The sequence below is a fragment of the Lactuca virosa genome, chromosome 3, assembly GCF_052849685.1.
Source record: "Lactuca virosa cultivar CGN04683 chromosome 3, Lactuca_virosa_CGN04683_v6, whole genome shotgun sequence".
Classification (NCBI taxonomy): domain Eukaryota; kingdom Viridiplantae; phylum Streptophyta; class Magnoliopsida; order Asterales; family Asteraceae; genus Lactuca; species Lactuca virosa.
The window spans coordinates 52,030,052-52,043,048 of NC_136428.1; positions in this window are offsets into that span (position 1 = coordinate 52,030,052).

A 12,997-nucleotide genomic window follows, 5' to 3' on the forward strand; every position below is an offset into this window, starting at 1 on the left:
TCTTCGACCCCTCGGGGCAGAAGCTAGTCATCTGTGCAGACTCAATGTCTGCAATCCATCGTCTGGCAACAATGGGGTCCTTCTCCCCATGGAAATCTGGCGCACCACTGCCCCTGAAGTCCTTAAAGGACAGCGTGCATGATCCTGACTGGCTGGTCGCCATGTCACTCCTGAACGCCTTGAGGCGATCCTCCATCAACTCAATGATCCCTTCCTTGCTCGACCCAAAAATTACCGGGGTCGACTCAAGGATACCTCTCGTGATCTCAGAAGCAATGAACTCACGTAGTCCCTCATCAACTGGCTCGGTACCTGCTCCCGAACCTGATCCTGAACCGGATCCTGACCCTGAACCTCCTCCTCCATGACGTGTGATCATCACCATTCTGAAACATAACACATAACTGTCAGAATCATATATATAACCCTCGAGAGGTTCCATGCACTCAAAACGTTTCCTGGTTCCATCTCGGCCCTCCTCGATTCGAGTATGGATCCTCTGCTTTCAGTAGTACGGGCCCATACTACCTTCCAAATCTATTCGTACTTTCCTCGAGGATTACTTCGACTTCACCAAGTCCCTTTCACTGCTACTAACACTGCTCCCAGCACTACTCTCATTCCAGGCTTGCCCTAGGGTAATCACCAACCCAAACTCAGTCCTCAGCTACTGAAGGTATCCTCATGATGCCAATTAGCCATTACCTGAATACCATCATATGTGACGAGGCTCAGATAATCCTTCGAGTAAAGGACTCGTCCCTACAACGGTTAGACTCAAACAAGAGATGCACAATAGGGCCAAATCTAGCACTCTGAGATTATTCAACCCTGATCACATGTGACTTAACGTATTCACCTAATGGCTAACTCCCATCACTCAGAGTCCCACAAAGAACAAAGCAAGTAGCATTCAGACGAAGGAAGACCTACCACATAATCCCATCATATTGCCCTATCCTCTACTCAGGAATCTATACTAGCATGAAATTCATAAGGCTCATACACATATAACAGGCACATAAGACATCCTCCTAGATCCTTGGTCCTAATCTAGCATGCAGTTCTAATAAGCACATCATAACATAACTTGTATGGGTATTTTGGGGTACTTAATTGAGCTCGGTCGGTCGCGCACATCACACATCTTGTTCTTTTTCAAAACTCTTTAACTTAGATTTTAGAAAATCATTTTCTTTGTAAAAATCTTTTAATCCCTCGGTTTGAGTCCAGACACTCCCCAGGGTGTGTCCGAATCCCTCAACCCAGGGCTCTGATACTGACTTGTAACATCCCATTTTTCAAGTCCAAAAATTTCGATTTTTGGTATACAACATAGAAAACATTCATAAGAAAATATCATGAAATCATATCATTTCGTAAAAACCATAATCTCATGTCTGAAAATCATATCATAAAAGTAGTGCCCAATGTCAGAGTACAATCCCAAGAAATCTCACAATGCGGAATCCAATGTGTGTGTGATGTGCAGCTACCGCGCCGGCACCTTCCCCTTTGCTGAAGAGATACCTAAAACAAAACTGAAAACTGTAAGCACGAAGCTTAGTGAGTTCCCCCATCATACCACATACCATACAAACACATGACATACATACTGCCAGGCATATCTGGGTGCCCGACCTACCCCTTCGGTCCTCTCGACCGGTGACCTTGCCTAGCATTTCTGGGTGCTGGCCTACCCCTTCGGTCTTCTCGACTGGTGACCTCGCCTAGCATTTCTGGGTGCTGGCTTACCCCTTCGGTCCTCTCGACCGGTCTATCACATATAGTCACGTAATCATAATTTAACATAGCTGGGTACTAAACTACCCCTTCGGCCCTATCGGCCGGTAACCTGGGGACTATCTCCCCCTACTACTACCATCATCATGTAACATCATATCATGCTAGCACATAAAACATAACAGGTAGTAGCAAACCTAGATGAATATCACAAAGACAATCATCTAACATACAATTCCTACTAGTGGGCCGGAATTGTGGTCGTAGACCCACCGCTACTGGAAGGTAACTCACCTCGATGTCGTGTAGTGTCTGAACTGTCCTCAGCGTGAAGGTCGGCTCTCCTCGAATCCTCAATCCCTACACGACAACCCTCAACTCATCAAACAGAACATACAACCCTAGCCAGGGTCAATATCAAAACCAGGAAAAGTCAACATTGGTCAAAGTCAACTCCTAGTTGACCTGACTTGCCGAGTTGGTCTACCAACTCGTCGAGTCCATGCTCCACTAACCCGATGCAACCCCGACACCACTCGTCGAGTCTTGCGAGAACTCATCGAGTTCTCCTTCATTCCAACCATCGGGACCATCTTCATCCGACTCGCCGAGTTCATCCATGAACTCGTCGAGTTCATCTCCCTTTTAAGAACACATCCAGTTTATGACTCGCCGAGTTGTATGAACAACTCGTCAAGTCCATCTTCAAAGGTTGGGAGATTGCCTTGGTGATATATGTATTTTTATATATATTTTTATACATTATATCTTAATATTTTAACCTTTATTGTTCTCTTTTAGAAATAAAAGGTACTTATAATGCTTTGAATTGTGATTTGCAGCTATTAGTTGTCGATAGAGCGGAAAAGAAAAGACTGGAGCGGAAATTGGACTTAGAAGCTAAAAGAACAAAAAAAATGCTGAAAACCGCTACTACGCCCAGCGTAGTTAAAGTTACGCCCAACGTACTGGGTGTTTATCCAGACTTCCCAATCGCGATACAACTCTTGCTACGCCCAGCGTAAACCAAGTTACGCCCAGCGTACGTAAGTCGGTCCCAAAGGTTATAAATAGCGATTATTGGCCAGCCAGGAAGGGGATTCGACTTCTAACCTAATTTAGTCGACAATTAACTTCTGTTAAGCCGTTTTGAGGGTCTAGAAGGCGGCCGGAAGGCCGTTAAGCTAACAGGAGCGGAGATCGGAGGGATTAGAGAGCGAATACGTGTCGGTAATCATGTGGTTTGTTAACGTGACCATGTTTAGCATTCCACTGTGATACTATTATGTGTTTACTTTCTGATTTAGGTGTAAAAACCTTTTACTTTGTGTTTATGATTGAATGAAACATTGATCTATAGATTAATCGCTAGATTAGATTGTTTGTTTATGTTTAATTTATCTTGCCAAGCTTGTTAAAAGATCCTTACGTGTTAATGATAATTATTTGCTGTTAATTGTCAAGTAAATTGAGTTGTATGAACATCTGCTTGATTGCTTGTCTCTTATGATTTTGATGACCATCAAGATTATATGACTAGGAATAGCGAATGTGAAACTAGGATTAACTCGGAAATAAGTAAGTTAATGTGTGAGCCTTATATGATAAACCATCAACAAGAGGTTAAATTGAATTAGTAATTTGATTAACTATTATTACAAGTCTTGCTTGATACGAACTGAACACTAGGAAACATGTTAGTTTAATCAACTGATCACTGTTTGAATTGACTTGTTTGCTAAAGTATTAGTAATAGTGAACGCGAATCTAATCATTTTAGGGATCGGTGAACATGAATAAATGAATTTGTGTATGCAATTGTCTATGCTTTCAAGGTGTAATTTATCTAAACCAAAGTACCTGAAGAGATTTGTTTTCCTGTTAGTTTATCAAGATTTGTTAATTAATTGTTCATTTGAGATTTAATAAACATTTCTTTATTCCTTTCGTGTGTTTTGTAACCTATAATCAAATATTTTAAATTAATTCACTACCGTTCCCCTTGTGTTCGACATCCATGCTTATCAAAGCTATACTATACTCGATCGGGTTCACTGCCTGTAAGGTGCGGTTTAGATGCGATAAAATAGGAATTATAAATAAAAAAACTAGTGCATTAAATATTCACATTAAGTTTTTGGCGCCGTTGCCGGGGAAGGGTTTTCAATTACTTTAGTTTATTTGATTATTCGTAATTTGTTTTTATTTTTAGTTTCAATTTATTTTTATTTTTATTTTCGTTGATATCATTTCACTTGTCGGGAAGGTTCTTGTTGTTAATTGCAGGAATTTGTGATCGTACACATTGATTGGCTTTACCTTTTGCATGGGTTTCGAGATTGCAAGCGATTAGGGAATTCTTGACCTGGTTAGTCTACTAATTTGGTGATTTGACCAACTCAATCCATGAGGCGTAGTATAGCAAGGCGTGTCGTGGTGGTTAAGTAGAAGACCGAGCTCTTGCTGTTCTTGACTAGTTAGGTCACCTCTTGTTCTGTTTCTAGTTAAAGGTGCGAAGAAAACAAAGGAAATATTCTAACGGGTTCCGAAAGTTGTTGTTTTCACAAACCATTTCTTGCGTGCAAGGGTTTTAATCAACCATTGTTATTTGATCTAGACAAAGACAAGTGATCATGATGTCTCATTTTTAACGTGTCACTTGTCTGAAAGTTGTCCTGTTGCAGCAATTTAAATATTAAGAAGTCCCCAAATGAATTAGTTGAAAAAAGGGTTTCCAAATAGAGGAAAAAGAAAAGAAAAAAAATGCATTAAATTACGCCTAGCGTACATATAATTACGTCAAGCATACCGGGCGAATGATCGCGAATTGTTTATTCACAGAATTGGACTTACGCCCAGCGTAAGGTTTATCTACGCCCAGCGTAAGTCGACGTCAGGTAATATACTAATCCTTTTGACTTTTTGTTATTTTACCATTTTACCTCCTCCTCACGCTACGCTGAGGCGATCGAATCTTTCTACAAAACTCCGATTTTTCTTCTTTTCTTGTAGAATCGACACCGAGGTATGTTGTTTGGTTACCCTTTGGCTTAAATTTGTGTTTAATTTCTAGAAATTGGTTAAATTGAACTATTTAGAAATCTAGGGATTCTGCATTTCTTGAATTGGAGCCGATTTCAGTTGAATGTGTGTGTGCTTATCGCTCAAATAGACCGATTTCACTTGATTGGGACTTAATTTGTCCTTAAACTCGTATATTAACCTTCGATTTGGGCATTTGAACGTACGCATAGCGTTCTAGACATTAGCCCTGTGTATGACCCCATGTGTTTGACCCCTGGATTTTTTTTACTGCCCTGCGTGTGTGCGTAATCTGAAGGCATTGTTATGGGTTATGACTTTTGAACGAACAGAGACTTGGTTACGAGTTCTTGGACGTACACCCAGCGTATGCTGGACCTACGCCCAGCGTAAGTTCTTGACCAGCACCCATATTTTTCATTTAATTCTGCTGTGGTATTTTGTTTTGGTTTTGTGTTGTTTTTATTTTTGCAGATTATGGCTCGTAGAACTCAAAGAACAAACCCACCCGAGGACGTGATAGATCATCGTTTCTTGCAATTCCCGCAAACTCTAAACAATGAAACTCGGGCCAAATATGTGAAAAATTTGAGTCTGCTGCTTACTAAGGAGATTGACATAGCACCTTCATTTGATTGGGAAATGGCGGCCCAGACTGGACTTGATGAGCTGATCCATAATTTTTTGCAATACACTCACTCGGACGCGAGTGGCGTGCCTTTGTTCGTATGTCAGGGTTGGGAAAGATTGTTCAGGATCCAGGAGCCTGTGTATCGGGAATTTTTGCTGGAGTTTTATGCTACAGTTTCCTATGACCCTAGGAAGACACCCGATGATAGGACAGCCTTCTACTTTAGACTTAGTGGTGTGAGTCGGGAGTGCAGTGCGATTGAGCTTGCCACTCGAGTTGGGATATATACAGTAGACGAGACAAGGAGTGTCCACTTCCTGGCATTCCTTGCTGATTGTATCACGGGTCGGCCGGATGACTACAATGAAAACACTTTCTGGGCAGAGATTACCGGGGGAGTGTACACACAATCTACTGCTCGGAGGAGGATGATTCGGTCTACCACATATAGATTGCTGCACCGTCTGATTTCCATGTCTCTCACGCACCATAACAATAGTGAGAGAGTGCCTTCTACAGACCTGTATTTCTTATGGCCGCTTGTTACTCCAGGGAGGCACCTGAACCTTCCAGTTGCTTTAGCTGCTTATATAGGTAGGAGGGCCAGGGGACTTCGGGAGGATAGCCCGATTTGCGGGGGGCATTTTATCACACGCTTAGTTCGATCTTATCAGTTGTTGACGTGCGAGATTACGAGATCGATGGTGTTTCATGATATAAAGCCGATGAGCCTTCAGTTATTGGAGTCAATGCGTGTACTTGAGCGGGGCGAGGATGGTGTCTTACTGGTACGACCAGATGACGTGGCCGACGAGGAGGGAGCAGTCGAGCCACAGCCGCGACGAGCCCAACGACGTAGACCTGCTCCTCGAGGAGCGCAGCAGGGACCTAAGCCAGAGATTGATATACGTTACCTGGCTCAACGCATTGACGAGGGATTTCAGAGCCTGGGTGAGCGCGTTGCACACGTAGAGAGACGACAGCAGTGGTATGGGGATGCGTTGACCGTATTCTTTGCCCATCAGGGGTTTCAGTACCCGATTCCTTTTCCTCCACCATTCCAGTCACGACCTGATGGAGCCGGTACATCTGGGACACAGCAGCACGATGACGAGGATGACGAGTGACTTAGTTTATCCTTTTTATTTTTATGTTATTTTTATAGTTTATTTTTGCATTGCTTAGTATTAGTATTTTTATTCGGTATGTACTTAGTTTAATTTAGGTTGTTTTATTCTTGTTTTACTTTTGTTTTCCCTGTTGATGCTCTTTGGTTGTTTAGATCTTTGCAGAGTTTTCGCCCTTTGAAATCTGGCAGTAAGTTCAGCAGCTAGGTCCGACTGTTGCTAGAGAGAGCCGTGTGAGAGTTCGAAGATTATAGTCAAGACCCACGATTTGTCATAAGTGTAGGGTGCGTGTTGATTTCGTGAGAGATTATTTAGAAGAGTGGCATTTTTACTATATTTTGACTCTTATGGTATGGATGAGCTGTTCCCACACCATAGAGTTTTATTTCGACGCGAGGTAGAAGTATCATCCTGGCTGCCACGACATGGTTGACACTTTCCTATGTCGTGGGGGAGTTTCCATTCTTGATATGACGACGTGACCAACAGTTGTCACATGTGGCCATGTTTAGATTTCACATCATTCGACGAGACGACGTGGTCGACACTTTCCCATGTCATGGTTTTTACATATTGCATTTATTTGCAATCTTTTGCACCATATTTTAGAAGTTGGCGTTCTTGATTTCATTTTTCCGGCACATTCAGAAGCAGCAGTTCCAGTTTCCAGTCCTCCAGCAATTTATGGAGCAACTTTTAGCATCTCCATTCGATCTCGCCACAACTACCCAGGGGAGTCTGTTCCTTTTTCTCCCTTTTTATTATTTTAATTAGTTGTAGCATACAATGAGGGCATTGTATGAAATAAGTGTGGGGTAGGAGGTCGAAAGAGTAATTTAATTGCTAGATTGGGAAATTTTAAAATTTAAAAAAATTAGAAACTTGAAAAATAGTTTAATTTAGGAAAATCTTGTAATAATTTAAAATTTTGTTAATATTGTATGAGATGATCCGATGAGAACTCAAATGTTTAGTTGAGCCTATATACGTTATACTGCATTTGTGGCCCCCTTTATTCTACTGAAATCATGGGACAAAAACACAACCTCGCTTAGTTTGAGGAATGCAATATGTTTAGCAGCCTGTACCTGAAATGTATCCAGGAAAACTTATGTAGTCATTGCACTTAGACTAATGTTTTAACCAATAAGGGTTGAAGTAGAGCGCCCCTGCTTAAGCATGTAGGGCTTTGAGTGAAAAAGAAAAAAAAAGTGAGTACAGGTAAAAAAAAAAGAGAGAAATTACTAAAAAGTGAAAAAAATTGAAGAATTTTTGGAGCAATCAAAGTCAAGATATGAAGATCAAAGGAAGAAAAAATTCTGAAAAATTCAAAAGTGGAAGATGCCTAAAATCAAAGAAGATGTTGAATTCAAAGAAATTGAAGATCAAATATCAAAGAAAAGAAGAATTCAAGAGCTCCAAGTTGTGGTATCTTCTAAAAGTTGTAATTCTCTAGTTTATGTATGTTTGGGTAGCTCTATAAAAATACCTTGAGGTTAGAAAGTTTTATGCGGATGGATTCGGAGGGTTGCATAAAATGAACATTGTTCAAAAGAAGTGGGCGAGTGTTTATGAGGATTGTGAGTATTTAGAATTAGGGGGTCCTTAAGAAAAATGTTAGACACAAATGCATGCGTTGCGATCTTTACATAATGGCTGAGTTTAAAATGGATTGTTTAGTGCGATATTGGTAAAATAAAAGTAAGTTTGCTTGGGGGCAAGCAAAGGCTAAGTGTGGGGTATTTTGATATATGTATTTTTATATATTTTTTTATACATTATATCTTAATATTTTAACCTTTATTGTTCTCTTTTAGAACTAAAAGGTACTTATAAGCCTATCTATACTGTTCACGACAACTTTATAAGTTCCACGTATCATAGCAAAAAAATTGCTGGTATTTATAATAATGCTATTATTAGTCTGGGGCGTCCTCTAAGAATCATAAATGAGTTCATTTATTTGAATGTCATGAAACATATTTATGATAATCTAGATAGAGAAATCTCAGATTCTCTTATGGATCATGTAATCCCAAGAGATTCATTACTGTATTATTTGGAAGAAAATATCCCAGAAGACATACGCCTTTCTTCTTCTAAGAGGAAAATATGGGATGATAAGATCCAGATTATTTTGAACTCTTACGATGCCTATACTCGTCTTGTATGCGGAGAGTATGAAAATACTAACGATGGTTGTCGTTTGCATATAAAGAAATATGAGGATTTCCTTTCTATGATGAAGAGAAAGTCCGAGCTCCCCTTATATAGCACGTACTATTAAAGAAAAGAAAAAGCCAATGTATTTAACAAGTAACAGCATACAAACCATGTTTTCCACAGGTAACAGCATACGAACTAGTAAGAGCATAGAAAGAATGTTTTCCACAGGTAACAGCATACGCACGAGGGCATACTGTACATACAGCGCATATATTGACAAGTTCTTGAATCGCGTCTTTGCTAGTATAGAAAGGACATGGGTGCAGGATCCGCATAGATGGTTAATCATAGCTAGTCATAGCTTCCGCGAGCCTAAACCTTCTATTAATGATGTGGATCTACACGAAAGGGGAATCTCCCCTTGGTCCGCTTTCTCTATCTGGGGTTCATTCTGTTCGTACACATCTGATCCTTCTTTCTCAACCTTCAACTTCCGCTTTGAATTATGATTTGCAGCTATTAGTTGTCGATAGAGCGGAAAAGAAAAGACTGGAGCGGAAATTGGACTTAGAAGCTAAAAGAACAAAAAAAATGCTGAAAACCGCTACTACGCCCAGCGTAGTTAAAGTTACGCCCAGCGTACTGGGTGTTTATCCAGACTTCCCAATCGCGATACAACTCTTGCTACGCCCAGCGTAAACCAAGTTACGCCCAGCGTACGTAAGTCGGTCCCAAAGGTTATAAATAGCGCTTATTGGCCAGCCAGGAAGGGGATTCGACTTCTAACCTAATTTAGTCGACAATTAACTTCTGTTAAGCCGTTTTGAGGGTCTAAAAGGCGGCCGGAAGGCCGTTAAGCTAACGGGAGCGGAGATCGGAGGGATTAGAGAGCGAATACGTGTCGGTAATCATGTGGTTTGTTAACGTGACCATGTTTAGCATTCCACTGTGATACTATTATGTGTTTACTTTCTGATTTAGGTGTAAAAACCTTTTACTTTGTGTTTATGATTGAATGAAACATTGATCTATAGATTAATCGCTAGATTAGATTGTTTGTTTATGTTTAATTTATCTTGCCAAGCTTGTTAAAAGATCCTTACGTGTTAATGATAATTATTTGCTGTTAATTGTCAAGTAAATTGAGTTGTATGAACATCTGCTTGATTGCTTGTCTCTTATGATTTTGATGACCATCAAGATTATATGACTAGGAATAGCGAATGTGAAACTAGGATTAACTCGGAAATAAGTAAGTTAATGTGTGAGCCTTATATGATAAACCATCAACAAGAGGTTAAATTGAATTAGTAATTTGATTAACTATTATTACAAGTCTTGCTTGATACGAACTGAACACTAGGAAACATGTTAGTTTAATCAACTAATCACTGTTTGAATTGACTTGTTTGCTAAAGGATTAGTAATAGTGAACGCGAATCTAATCATTTTAGGGATCGGTGAACATGAATAAATGAATTTGTGTATGCAATTGCCTATGCTTTCAAGGTGTAATTTATCTAAACCAAAGTACCTGAAGAGATTTGTTTTCCTGTTAGTTTATCAAGATTTGTTAATTAATTGTTCATTTGAGATTTAATAAACATTTCTTTATTCCTTTCGTGTGTTTTGTAACCTATAATCAAATATTTTAAATTAATTCACTATCGTTCCCCTTGTGTTCGACACTCTTGCTTATCAAAGCTATACTATACTCGATCGGGTTCACTGCCTGTAAGGTGTGGTTTAGATGCGATAAAATAGGAATTATAAATAAAAAAACTAGTGCATTAAATATTCACATCAAGTTTTTGGCGCCGTTGCCGGGGAACGGTTTTCAATTACTTTAGTTTATTTGATTATTCGTAATTTGTTTTTATTTTTAGTTTCAATTTATTTTTATTTTTATTTTCGTTGATATCATTTCACTTGTCGGGAAGGTTCTTGTTGTTAATTGCAGGAATTTGTGATCGTACACATTGATTGGCTTTACCTTTTGCATGGGTTTCGAGATTGCAAGCGATTAGGGAATTCTTGACCTGGTTAGTCTACTAATTTGGTGATTTGACCAACTCAATCCATGAGGCGTAGTATAGCAAGGCGTGTCATGGTGGTTAAGTAGAAGACCGAGCTCTTGCTGTTCTTGACTAGTTAGGTCACCTCTTGTTCTACTTCTAGTTAAAGGTGCGAAGAAAACAAAAGAAATATTCTAACGGGTTCCGAAAGTTGTTGTTTTCACAAACCATTTCTTGCGTGCAAGGGTTTTAATCAACCATTGTTATTTGATCTCGACAAAGACAAGTGATCATGATGTCTCATTTTTAACGTGTCACTTGTCTGAAAGTTGTCCTGTTGCAGCAATTTAAATATTAAGAAGTCCCCAAATGAATTAGTTGAAAAAAGGGTTTCCAAATAGAGGAAAAAGAAAAGAAAAAAAATGCATTAAATTACGCCTAGCGTACATATAATTACGCCAAGCATACCGGGCGAATGATCGCGAATTGTTTATTCACAGAATTGGACTTACGCCCAGCGTAAGGTTTATCTACGCCCAGCGTAAGTCGACGTCAGGTAATATACTAATCCTTTTGACTTTTTGTTATTTTACCATTTTACCTCCTCCTCACGCTACGCTGAGGCGATCGAATCTTTCTACAAAACTCCGATTTTTCTTCTTTTCTTATAGAATCGACACCGAGGTATGTCCTTTGGTTACCCTTTGGCTTAAATTTCTGTTTAATTTCTAGAAATTGGTTAAATTGAACTATTTAGAAATCTAGGGATTCTGCATTTCTTGAATTGGAGTCGATTTCAGTTGAATGTGTGTGTGCTTATGGCTCAAATAGACCGATTTCACTTGATTGGGACTTAATTTGTCCTTAAACTCGTATATTAACCTTCGATTTGGGTATTTGAACGTACGCATAGCGTTCTAGACATTAGCCCTGTGTATGACCCCATGTGTTTGACCCCTAGATTTTTTTTTACTGCCCTGCGTGTGTGCCTAATCTGAAGGCATTGTTATGGGTTATGACTTTTGAACGAACAGAGACTTGGTTACGAGTTCTTAGACGTACGCCCATCGTATGCTGGACCTACGCCCAATGTAAGTTCTTGACCAGCACCCATATTTTTCATTTAATTCTGTTGTGGTATTTTGTTTTGGTTTTGTGTTGTTTTTATTTTTGCAGATTATGGCTCGTAGTACTCAAAGAACAAACCCACCCGAGGACGTGATAGATCATCGTTTCTTGCAATTCCCGTAAACTCTAAACAATGAAACTCGGGCCAAATATGTGAAAAATTTGAGTCTGTTGCTTACTAAGGAGATTGACATAGCACCTTCATTTGATTGGGAATTGGCGGCCCAGACTGGACTTGATGAGCTGATCCAAAATTTTTTGCAATACACCCACTCGGACGCGAGTGGCGTGCCTTTGTTCGTATGTCAGGGTTGGGAAAGATTGTTCAGGATCCAGGAGCCTGTGTATCGGGAATTTTTGCTGGAGTTTTATGCTACAGTTTCCTATGACCCTAGGAAGACACCCGATGATAGGACAGCCTTCTACTTTAGACTTGGTGGTGTGAGTCGGGAGTGCAGTGCGATTGAGCTTGCCACTCGAGTTGGGATATATACAGTAGACAAGACAAGGAGTGTCCACTTCCCGGCATTCCTTGTTGATTGTATCACGGGCCGACCGGATGACTACAATGAAAACACTTTTTGGGCAGAGATTACTGGGGGAGTGTACACACCATCTACTGCTCGGAGGAGGATGATTCGGTCTACCACATATAGATTGTTGCACCGTCTGATTTCCATGTCTCTCACGCACCATAAGAATAGTGAGAGAGTGCCTTCTACAGACCTGTATTTCTTATGGGCGCTTGTTACTCTAGGGAGGCACCTGAACCTTCCAGTTGCTTTAGCTGCTTATATAGGTAGGAGGGCCAGGGGACTTCGGGAGGATAGCCCGATTTGCGGGGGGCATTTTATCACACGCTTAGTTCGATCTTATCAGTTGTTGACGCGCGAGATTACGAGATCGATGGTGTTTCATGATATAAAGCCGATGAGCCTTTAGTTATTGGAGTCAATGCGTGTACTTGAGCGGGGCGAGGATGGTGTCTTACGGGTACGACCAGATGACGTGGCCGACGAGGAGGGATCAGTCGAGCCACAGCCGCGACGAGCCCAGCGGCGTAGACCTGCTCCTCGAGGAGCGCAGTAGGGACCTGAGCCAGAGATTGATATACGTTACCTGGCTCAGCGCATTGACGAGGGATT